The sequence below is a fragment of the Malus domestica genome, chromosome 06 (assembly GCF_042453785.1).
Source record: "Malus domestica chromosome 06, GDT2T_hap1".
NCBI lineage: Eukaryota > Viridiplantae > Streptophyta > Magnoliopsida > Rosales > Rosaceae > Malus > Malus domestica.
Window position 1 is genome coordinate 15269791 of NC_091666.1, and position 13133 is coordinate 15282923.

Here is a 13133-nt window from a genome sequence, read left to right on the forward strand (position 1 = left end):
ATGGTGATGCTCTTAAAACGCTTAAAAAATACCATGACTGCAAAAAAAAAAAAAATCGATCGCAAGACTTGAGCAGCACGACAAATAGAGCAACTACAAGACGGTCCTTCAAGGCACGCTACGGTAGCAAAGAAAACCAAAATGCTACGCAACCCCGCGGTGATTACGCTACAGTCTCTTGCACAGCACCACACGGCAGTGCATCACCGAAGGAAAACTGTGATCAAAAGGCACTACACAGCAAAACCCTGTTGCAGTCTCTTGCACAAGCACTAGGCAGCATAAAAGCATAGGTACACCCAGCTCGCTCCACCACCAACTACCACGTCTCTGGAAGCTTCGTGAGGTCCTGGCACCATGCTCTGTCTTCTTAAAATTAAGATTCCTAGCATTACAAATAAAATTTAAAAAAAAAAATTTAAATTTAAATTTTAAAAAAAAATCCATAAGTGGGGTACACACATTATATATAAATATATAGTCAAATTTTATTACATTATATATATATGAATGTATGCATGCGGCCCCTAGGATATCAAAGTCATGGTCGTCCCTAGCATAAAGCAAATAAGCCTATATATATATATATATATATATATATATATATATATATATGAATGTATGCATGCAACCCCAGGGTATAAAAGTTGTCCTTGGCGTAAAGCAAATAAGCCTCACCCAGTAAAGGCTTCAAAGGTTAAGCACCGAGTTCGCTTCTCCCTTCATTGCAGCCTTCAAACCTGCACTCGCAGCCACTCTTCTTATCCAGCACCAAGTTTAGCAAGCAACAGACGTGGAGAGCACAGTGTGGCAAAGAAGCAGCACACGTAGTCGTGATTGTAGTCAGCAGCAACGCATGATTGCAAGATAAGGCAATCGGGATGCAAGGCAGCAAGCAATGCAGTGGCTGTGCAATGGTTGTGCGGTGACGATTTGATCCCATACATGTACATAATATATATATATATATAAAAGAACCTGTAGAAGCAAAAGAAGTGCGGACTGTGCAAATAATGGTGCAGTGACTGAGCGAACAGCGATCCGCATGCAGTGAAGAATGGAATAAGGTGACTGTGCAAGTAAAAAGATGGTCCGCGTGCGAGAAGAATGTGGTGTAGTGAGGAAGCCCATCGAGGAACCCAGCAGTGTCAGTCTACCGTACTCGTCATCAGAACATGGACACACACATAAAAAGAAGGTGCAAGCTACTGTTAGCAAATCAAGAAGGAAAAGGAAAAGAGATGGTGGCGACAAAATTATTGAAAATAAGAAAATAAGGGAAGGATGGTGCACGGCACCACCTTGGAAAAGTATGATTAAAATGTATATACACACACACACATGCACGCACACACACACACACGAACTGAAAAGAAGAAAATATGGGGAAGGATGGTGCACAGCACCACCATGGAAAAGTATGATTAAAAATATATATATATATATATATGCACACACACACATATATATTTATAAAAAAATAAAAAAAATAAAAAAGGAAGTAACATGTCTTAGTGATATATGTGTTTTAGCACAATACACGGAATAAAATAAAGCATGTTTATTGATATCTCTGGGAAATTAAAATTTTTATAAAAAGCAAAAAGAAAAAAAGAGAAAGAAAGGAAAAAAGAGGGAGCCTTCACAAAGGTTGCTCATGTGAAGCCTCAGCACCCGGCAAAACCCTAGAAGAAGGAGGCACTGAAGATTGATCATGTGGCGCCTCAATACTTGGTTGAACTCCAGATGGTGAAGGCAAAAAGTGCCTCTTGAATGTAGCCACAAACTTCTGATGGTCACTTTGAATCCGACCTTCGGAGTCCTGCAGCTGATCAAGCTTCATCTTCATGTTCGTCGAATAATTATTTGCAAGCATGTGCAAATCTCTATTCTCACACTTGAGCTGTCTAATCTCTTGTTTAAGATTTTCCACCTCGGTCGTCAATGATTCAACTTGGTGAGCTCGAGCAAGTAGACGTTGGCCCATGTTAGACACAGAGCCCACACATTGAACACTGAAAGCCCGGGAGTCTTGAACAGCCAACTCATCGGACCGCCTTGAAAGTAGCTTATTATCTCTAGGAGTGAGAAGGTTCCTAGCTACAACCGTATAGGTCCATTCTCATTTTACGTTTTGATTTTTTGTGCAAATATTTTTTTTAAATTACTCTATTTTGCCATTACAAATTTTGGGTGAGCTATTTCCACTCTTGGGTTTAAACACAATAAAAGTATTTCCTTATGTTAGCCGTTGTTGCATCCCTCATCACGGAGTCTTCAACTGTAAGAGGGCCATTAGAAGATAAGAATCATGGGCGCCATATATTACCCTGACGCGGTGCACTTGTATCGCTCCTGAGACTCAAATCTAAACAAATGTTAGACAGGTAGGCCATTTTCAAAAATGGTAAAAGAAAAAGGTTGGATGGAGTAAAATCTGAGCAATACACTAGAGACAATTTTCACGAGCAAGCAATCTTCAAAGTGTGCATGTTGGATGTGATCGATACCTCAATAAAAGGAGAGGCAACACAGCCACCAATTAAAAAAAATTAAAAAAAAAATCAAAGAGACACCATTCTCCAAATTTCAAAAGCCATATTTTCCTGCGTAAAGCCCGTCAACACTTTTCAGACGCAATCTCAGCTTGTCGGATAACACGTGCAACTTTGTCAAAAATCTCTGACAGAGTTGAAAACGCATGAAGTTCACTATTCCAACTACCACACTTTTACCGACAAGCGTGGGTGACAAGGCCACATCCGCACCACTACCAGCTATCAAGAAATCCCTATATAGGTCAACCCTCATCCTCCATGACAAGGCACACATCCAAAATACTTGACTCTTCTTCCTTGCCAAGAATACATATGCGACCAAACCTCTCAACATACTTAGTTTTCTTCCTCCCTGAAAATACCTCTTCAACCAAGCCACATCAGAGCAAACGTATCTCATATCATCAGGGTTGAAAGCAAGAGTATCTCATAGCATGCTTTTTCTCTATCCTTTTCTTTTTTCTTGTTCTTCCCTGCAGGACGAGAAGAAAGAGAGCAATCAATCGGCACTTGGAATCAAGCTTCCAGTCAAAAACTAACTGTCTAGAATCCCTTCCTTGATTGCTTACCTAGCACTGCTCTTAAGTACTCATCTTCAAATGTTGATGTACTTCTGAAGAAGATCCCAGATGCCTGGATAACATATAAGGCAGGTGAAAATGATACATCGAACCATGTGGAGACAAGCGCAACAAATACATGTGCTGATTCATCCGCTACTTCTTCAAAAGTAAAAGTATCTCATATAATCAGGGCTGAAAGCAAAGTATCTCATATCATGCTTTTTCCCTGTCTTTTCCTTTGTTGTTGCTCTTACCTGCAAGACAAGGAGAAATGAACCAATCAATCAGAACCTGAAATCAAACTTTCGATCTATAGCATCGCTCTTGAGTGCTCATCTTTAACTATTGATGGGTCTTGAATTTCCTAGCAAATACTTCAAGACGATTGATATGATGTTAGCTCTTTACGCTGAAGCTGCCAAGCATGGTCAGTCACTAAGAAGTGATGCTCTGAACGACCATTTAAAGGAAAAAGGTTGCGCACCACTTCTGGTATGCAAAAGAAACAAGTAGAGAAGAATGCAACACGATGAGCTGGAACAAATCACTACAGCACGACGCCCTTCCCTGTAGAACTGCATAATCCAAATGGAGGAGTCTAAGTCAAATCTTAGCCCACCATCGTTGCTATAATCAAAGAGCTCGATAAGCTTCAACAACTTTCGCTGGCACTATCATCGAAGAGCAAAGCCCCAACGGCCCTTGAAGAAATCATGTCCGATTCAAGATCAAGTGACCACCACCCTTGAAGATCATACTATTAACCGAATTGCTCTGGCATGAATTGGAAAGATTGAACAAAAAAACAAACCATTGAAGGGAAATCTATAAGATTCATGTATGGGATTTCTAAATGACTATCATGCATATCCAAAACAATTATGATATACGAAAGCAGCGGAAGCATTTATAACATATTATCAAAGCTATAGTCATGCAAATCCCCTTCAAGGTTCATAGGTTTATATATAATGCATCAAAACAAATTATAGAATCAAGAACAAAGTGAAGGTTAGTCTTATACCTCTTGATCTAGACTTGAGACCAAGGATGGACCACCTCCAAGCCCTTTGCTCTTTGAAATCCTTGAGCCTAGCTTCCCTCCTTGCCTCCTCCACTTTGAAAGAATGAGTGCTCCTAGGTTCTCTTCAAGTTTCCAAAGTAGGAAACCTCTAAAGATCCTCACCCACTAGTGTAGTGAGAAGGATGAAGGAATAACCAAAAGGGTGAAAGATTGTTAGCTAAAACACCCCAATGGTGGCCGGCCCTATGATGTGTTAGAGAGCTTTTTTCTTTTGCCTCTTTGTTGTTTAAACACTTCAAAAAACCCTAATGAACTTTATCACTATAAAGTTCCTTATATAGACAAAAGAAAACCTAGTCAACACTTGACTAAATATCTCTCCTTCCCCACATAATATGGCCGGCCCTCTTTGTGTTGTTTGGGCTTTGGGCTTTCATTTATTTCAAGTCATCCAATGCTTGAATAAAAGCCCAATGGGTTTAGGCCCAATGGGCCCAATTAAACCCGAACGTTTCTTTAAGCCCAAAACGATCTTTATCGCTTTTATGATTTCTTTAGACTTTTCTAAATTAATCACAACACATAATTAATCCAATTAATTGTTTCCATCATCCATTAGTTACTCACCATAATAGTGTTTTGGTGAACAATCTTTTAGGTTCTAATTAGCAAGGCAGTGAGGTGATTGGCACCAATCCAATTTAATTCAATCACTTAGTGAATTAAAACTTCATTTTAATTCACCTTTCTTCTTTGACGACTACATTTAATCATCTAGAAGAACTCACAAGCTATGAGTGACATCTAACCATATGTCATAGCTACCCAAGCTAATGTAGAAGTTTATTCGAAGAACCTAGTCAGTTGGAATTACAATGTAATTCAATCATTCTCTAATACAATACTCTCAATCATATCATTAGGGTATGGATATATCATGTCAAACCCCTAATGTGATTATTCCTTCATATATGATTCATTTGAGTCGTATAGGAACGCTTTCCATTCAATACGCTCGATACTTCGGCCAAAGATTCCCGAATCATATCTTAGAGTATTCTTCCTCTCTTATCGAGGATTGGAGATTCCTTGCTGCGCATACACTTGCCTTCATGACTAAGTGGCTTAACCCCAATTATGCCGTGGACACCCTCGAATGGGGAGACTTTGACATAATCAAAGATTAAGTACTTAACCACAAGACAACAACGATGCCTCAGGTCTAAGGATTACTTACATCTTTCCAACCATTAGAGTTACTTGCTTGACATGTGAGTAGACCTCCATGCAAGTACTCTCGTTCGATTGTGTTCAGTGAACTCATTCCCCTAATGAGCACCTACATACTTGTCTTAGTGTCACAACACGAATGGGATGAGACTTTCCATCCTTCCAATTGAAGCAGACACAGTATGTACCGGTCTACGCATTGTCAGTATCCCTCCGACAATCCAACGACCAGGAACCTTTTGGACACAATGGTTATGTGAAGAAGGTCTCTGTAGTCTAACATCATTAGATTACTTCTTCAATCGATCCATTGTCCATGGATACACTATTTAGGACATATGTCGTTAATTGAGATAGTCCTAATTCGTGTCTTTGCCATTTGATGTATAAGAATCATCCATACATCGATCCATTTGTCCTGAAAGATTTCTTCCAAAGATTGACTTTCAGGGCATATTTCCAACAATCTCCCACTTGCACTAAAGTCAATCACTAGTGTATCTTATACATCTTGTCGAGAGAGTTTATGCTCGTAGGTTAACTTGGTTATGTATTAATCTCTTTTATATTTAAAAGGGATTTACTTATCAAATGTTTCCAAGACATTTGATGATGTCTCTTTAATGTGTTCGAATACTTTGATGAGACCTTGATTCCATGGCTTGAGCTATCGGCCCATTACGTCGTAGTACTCTACTAACGACCTTATGGTTTGGATTCAATCATGGGTTCTAAAAGAACCCCTTTCATTCAAAACACCTTTTGAAGCAGTTTCTAAAACTATATATCTACATATATTTCGTTTGTATACTTTATACAAACTTTGCTCCAAGCTTGAGACCATTGTAGTACAATACTAACAATTCATTCATATGATTAGTACTTCATCCATTATGAAGTTCCATATGTTAAAATGGCTTATTTTCACTTTGGTTAACAACCTAAGTGAATGCACGCTTCCAGAGTCCCACTCTGATGTTTCTTTCTTAAAGGCAATAATACTCTATCAGTTGCTTTGGTTCTGATCCTGGGATATAGTAATATCTTAAAGTGATAAACTCAGTGGTTTCTTCACCTTTGGATATCTACTTCACAAGTCAATACATGTGTCCCTTTTGTGATTTTATGACGCATTCATTATAAGGGTTATGAAAGTGATTTCCTATCACATAGGAAAATGCTTTCTTAAATCTTCAACATTTGAGATTTAATTCCCATATAACATTATTGAGATAGCCTTGCTATATCAGTAAGTCCAATTTCAAGTCTATACTTCAAAATTGACCGTGTCATGTTTTGTCATTTTTCGAGTAACATCTATGTTTCATCAAGTCTATCAAATAGACTTTATTCACATCTTGTTGCTCAAATTATGACATCACTCCCACTGGCCTTGTTGTAACTTAGCATTCATTCAAAATTAACAATTATATTTTCTTGATTTGAATGCATATTGCTCCCACTAATTTAAATGAATCATACATAAAAGAATTCCTTCTCAAGCAATTCCATGAAATGTGTGACTTGCTTTATCAAACCTATTCATTTAAATTATATGGTGTCATACACCATACTTTAAGTTTTAGTCATACTAAGACCTTTAATGTAGTCATATAAGAATTATCTAAGTCTTTAGTGGAAGCATGGCTCCTACTAAGGATATAGAAACTCAACCATTCCTTCTAGGTGGTTGATATAATTCTTTATCAAAACTACATAGAGCAATATCGTTACATGAGATGTTGAATTTGGATTGTCTTGTTAAACCATATGTTGTGACTCATTTTGAAACTTATTCCCTTTTGTTTCATCAACTTGTCCATATGCTTTGTTATTAGCATGTTCTCATAAAAGAGAATGATGGACAACTCCCAACATATAACCATTTTATTCTAGGTTGACGAAACCAACATTCAAAGACTATTCTTTAAATGTTACACAACATAGAATTTTAACGTTTGAAGAGCTTGAGTCCTTTTAACAATTAAAATTACAAACTCTTAATAATAGTCAAGTACTATTATTCTTTAGACAACTATGAACCAATCACATTCAAGTTTATATCCATTTTCACACCTCCCACTATTTCTCATGACTTTAATGAGAAATCATTTCATACATTCAAAATGTATAAAAGTGGATTATATTGGTAGAAGACATTGTGTAGTAGCTTTGAAACATTTCAAGCTTATTTGTTTCAATCTTCACTAAGTTTAATGTCTTGTTATTTAAGTGACTAAAGTCTTTAAACCTTTTATAGATTTAGACACTTCTTTCTTGGTTTAATCACTAACACATTTGACATTTTAAAACAATTTTAAGAATGCCCAATTAATTGTTCAAAACTACTAATTGAATCAAGAGTGATCTTGATCATTGTGTTTCAAGTGATAACCATATAAGAAACGTTTTTCTTATTACTTATATCATTATAATGTGATCTTCCTTTTCTTCAAGAAAGGATTCTCTAGACTTTTGTCAATTCATATAGAACTCATAAGTAGACAAATGGAACCAAATCTAAAGATTCATTGTATCCTTTTATGTCCTACATGTGAGATCTATCCATAATTGATAAATCTAAAGTTTGGTTTATCACATTACAATTAAGTGATATAACTCTTGTATCTCATCTAGGATACAACAAGGCAATTTTCAATTCATAACACTTCTTTAAGGAAATAGTATATTAAAAAGGCATACTTCACATTACATTAATATGATAGTTCAAACATTCATAATGTTTAATACAAAAAGTATTAGCTCTATACATTTAGAGACTAATATAAATACCTTTATACATTTAGGCACTATATAGTGGTCTTCCATCACATGAAGCCACATAATAAGTTCTTATCAAAATAAGAAAGTTTAAAGACAATCTTTAATGCCTAACAAACTTCCTAAGTAGTGAGCAAAAAAACATAGTGGCCGAACCCTTCACCACATTTTCTTTGCTTGTTCTTCTTCTACTTGGCTTCTCCACCTATATACAATTATACAAGTGATTAGCTCTTTATATCAAATATAAATATTTAGAAGATCTAACATTTAGAATTGAAGATAAGGACATAAACCATACCTTATGGCCTGTCCTTAAGACTTGCAAGGTATAACTTGCAATTCCTTCTCCAATGCCCCTCCTTTCCATAGTGGTGGCAAGTCCCTTTGGGCTCCTTTGCCTTCTTTTTCCTCACTCCTCCTTTCGGCTTAGGAGTGGGTGACTTCTTCTCCTTCCCTTTGCCTTTGCCTTGCGGCATGGCCTTGGAAGAGGATGGCTTGTTGTAGGCTACTGCAACAGTCCCTACACCGCTCTCTTTCTTCATAGTCTTCTCAGCAGTTACTAACATGTTTAGTAACTCAGAGAGAGTACTATCCATCTTATTCATAATGTAGTTCATTACAAACTGAGCAAATGAATCAGAAAGAGAAGCCAATACGAAGTCTTGGGCCAATTCCCCGTCAAGTGGAGTACCAAGGTTCTCCAATTGTTCAATGAATCCTATCATCTTCAGTACATGTTGGTGTACTGGAGCCCCTTTGACCATCTTGGTCTTTACAAGTTCACAAACAGTGCTAAAGCGACGGTTGCGCGTCCCTTCGCCATATAACTCCGTAAGATGGAGTATTATGGAAAATGCACTATCCATGCCCTCGTGCTGTCTCTGTAGCTCCTCATTCATGGAAGCCAACAAATAGCACTTGGCTTGTATATCATCCTCAACGTGCTTGTCATACTTAGCACGTTCATCCTCAGTAGCCTCAGGGCTGAGAGGTATGTGAGGTGGAGGCTTATCTAGTACGTAAACAATCTTCTCCAATGTTAGGAGAATCTTGACATTACGATACCATGATGGGAAATTGTGCCCCTCTAGGCAATGTTTGTCGAGTATTTTCGCGAGTGTGCTTCCAACCATATCTATATACATAAACAAATAAAATAATTAGATTGATTGTTGTTTAAGTCAAACGATTCGGGTCTTTAAACCGAATGACACCACCCACCATTTTTGGCAAATTCCATATCCCCCATAATGGAATCCGGGAGATTTCAAAGAAAGCTCCTAGCGGGTTATGGGAGGCTCACTATTACCAAGCCCACCTCACGATGATACGATGTTTGGCTAGCAACAATAATAATGAGAGGGTACAATTACCCATTCACAACAACCTCTTGTGATTACCCATCTTTTTGGCCTCTAGAAAATAATACCTCACGATGATACGATGTTGGCATTATGTTTCTTAGTTAAGTTCTTTCCCACCATGCCTGTTTAGCTAGGGGTTCAAGCATGACCTCACGATGATACGATGTTGGCCATACTCGTTGCCTACCTTAACCTCATCAAATGTTTTAAATAAACTCCTCCTGAATATAAGCATGCACTTTGTCACTTCCCCATGATAGGGTGAAGGCGGTGTACAAGTCATAAATGCTTGGAGCCTACAACGGTGGAAGGCCACGAAAAAGTGTTCTAAGCACTCTTACGCTTTCAACTTAATATTTGTTTGGTTGAGGGATTTTAAGGTCTCATCAATTTTATTTATTTAATCACAATCAAATAAATAATGTCCTATTACAACTACTAGTCCAAAGTTAATGAAATTAGTAGCATATAATATCCCCACTATTCGTTTTCATAAAACAAATCAATATCAAAACATTTTTCAAAATATTGGAGATATATATAACTACTAATTGTATTCATTATAGTTTAGTAGCGTATGATACTCCCACTATTTGTTTTGAGAAAAACAAATCAATATCAAAAACGAATTTTTCAAATATTGGAAGTAACTACTACTACTAAGGTTTTTGCATTCCTTTGAAATTGGACTTTATAGTTATCTTAGGCTCTTGGATGACCATGGACTTATTAGGTTATTGCAACAACGAGCCATCATTGTTGAATATAAACTCGGGGAGGTTGTGTCAATTTAATTACGTGCTTATCAATCCAATTAAAACCATTTTCATTGAGCCATTAGAAATGAAAGACAATCATTCATTGCTAATTTGGGCATTGGACCCTTTTAATCTTTAATCTCATGTCAAAACCCTCTTTTAGTTATGTCTCCTTTACCAATAGTTAAAGAAACTCTAGTCTAGCACTAGAGGGAATCCTCTAACGAATAGAGATTAAGAAGTAATAAGAATTACAAACCGATTTGTACAAATTCCTATAAATTACATATACTAAAAGGGGAGAGAAAGATTAACGTCAAACGTGACAAGGTCCAATTAAACAGTAATTAAAACACATTCCCAAGGTTCAAACAATTTGATTTTAGCGCCTTATCATATAGCTCAATTATCGTTTCAGGCATAAGTCCAAAGTCATCCATTTCATAACTACTTAAACACATTTAAATAATCATAAAGGAATGCAACATAAACATTTAGATTTAGTGCATATGGGCATAATAGTATTATAAGTTTAAACAACTAACAAAATTAAAATCAAATATTTTAACTTTCTAGTTAGTAGGGGCCTAAATGTAAATATGAAAAGTTAGGGGTAAAACCGTAAATATTTCAAAGTAAATATCAACTTTTCAAAGATTACAAAATAGCCCCACAAGTGGATAAATCCACTAGGGAGGCCGGCCACTTAATGGGGGAATGGGAAGTCTCACCCACATGCTTTAATTCAATGCAAAGTAGAAAAATCAAAATTTTGCATGTCACTTGGTTTTGGCATTTAAAACTTAGGTGAAAAGGTTTGATGGAAATCTCCTAGTCAAGTCTAGGGTTTTATAAGTATATGATATGGTTATGGATGGTATGAACATCACCCAAAACCACAAAACAATGCATTAAAACCATTTTCATCAAAAACCAAACTATGAACACCAAGAACAAAACCATGAACACTTTTTCAAGATTTGTGTATTCTTGGTGATTTTTCAAACCCAAAAACAAAAGTGACAAGGTTTCTTCTTTCTAGCTTTAAAAGGATGTGAGAGTGGTTTACAATAAAACACAAACACAACCCAAAACCACCCCCAAAACCGTGCCATCCCTTTGGTTCAAAACCCCAAATTTTGTTCATGACTTATTCTTCATTCATGCATCTAAAACACCCTTTTACATGCATATCTTTTTCAACTCTTGATTTATATTTTTCAACCATTGAAAAACAAAAGATAAACATACTTTAAATGAAGAAATAATATGTCAAACTAGTTCTAAACTCATTTTTCATTCATGCATACAAAACATCTTTTGCATCCATACCTTTCTCAACTATTGACTAACATTTTTCAACTATTGAAAAACAAAAGATAAACATACTTTGAATGAAACAATAATATGTCATACATAACATTAATACCGATATGCATAAAATCCAAAAGGACACATTATACATAAACCTTTGGCTCTGATACCACTTGAAGGGAAATCTATGAGATTCATGTATGGGATTTCTAAATGACTATCATGCATATCCAAAACAATTATGATATACGAAAGCAGCGGAAGCATTTATAACATATTATCAAAGCTATAGTCATGCAAATCCCCTTCAAGGTTCATAGGTTTATATATAATGCATCAAAACAAATTATAGAATCAAGAACAAAGTGAAGGTTAGTCTTATACCTCTTGATCTAGACTTGAGACCAAGGATGGACCACCTCCAAGCCCTTTGCTCCTTGAAATCCTTGAGCCTAGCTTCCCTCCTTGCCTCCTCCACTTTGAAAGAATGAGTGCTCCTAGGTTCTCTTCAAGTTTCCAAAGTAGGAAACCTCTAAAGATCCTCACCCACTAGTGTAGTGAGAAGGATGAAGGAATAACCAAAAGGGTGAAAGATTGTTAGCTAAAACACCCCAATGGTGGCCGGCCCTATGATGTGTTAGAGAGCATTTTTCTTTTGCCTCTTTGTTGTTTAAACACTTCAAAAAACCCTAATGAACTTTATCACTATAAAGTTCCTTATATAGACAAAAGAAAACCTAGTCAACACTTGACTAAATATCTCTCCTTCCCCACATAATATGGCCGGCCCTCTTTGTGTTGTTTGGGCTTTGGGCTTTCATTTATTTCAAGTCATCCAATGCTTGAATAAAAGCCCAATGGGTTTAGGCCCAATGGGCCCAATTAAACCCGAACGTTTCTTTAAGCCCAAAATGATCTTTATCGCTTTTATGATTTCTTTAGACTTTTCTAAATTAATCACAACACATAATTAATCCAATTAATTGTTTCCATCATCCATTAGTTACTCACCACAATAGTGTGTTGGAAGTATGCCCACAAAGCCACTCATTTGATGTAATAGCTTTTGGAATACTTATTGTATTAAACTCTTATATGTTTAATGAAGGGCAAAGCTTATTGTTAATCACTATTTATTGTATCATGTGTTTAAGCAATAAGGGAATCCAAGGAATGTATTTGATCTAAGAGACAAGTGATCTAAGTGAGTTAGATTATCGAGACCTTTCTCTTATGTTCATTCCTAAAACGTTCCTAGCCATAGGATTGCCAATTGGGCATTGACAATCCGCTAAGGTTAGTATGTGTTATGTTGACTCAAACGTGAGTATGAACTAGTCTCAAGTCATTTGGTGTTGGACACTGAGACAAACACATAGGTGCTCGAAAAGGTAATCGAGTACACTGAACGTCGATCAAAAGAGAGTTCGAACATACATGTCATGTATGAACTCTAAAGTTGCAATATGCAAAGTAGTCCTTTGACCTGAGGCATCATAGATGTCTAATGGTTAGGTCCTTGATCTTTGATCATGTCA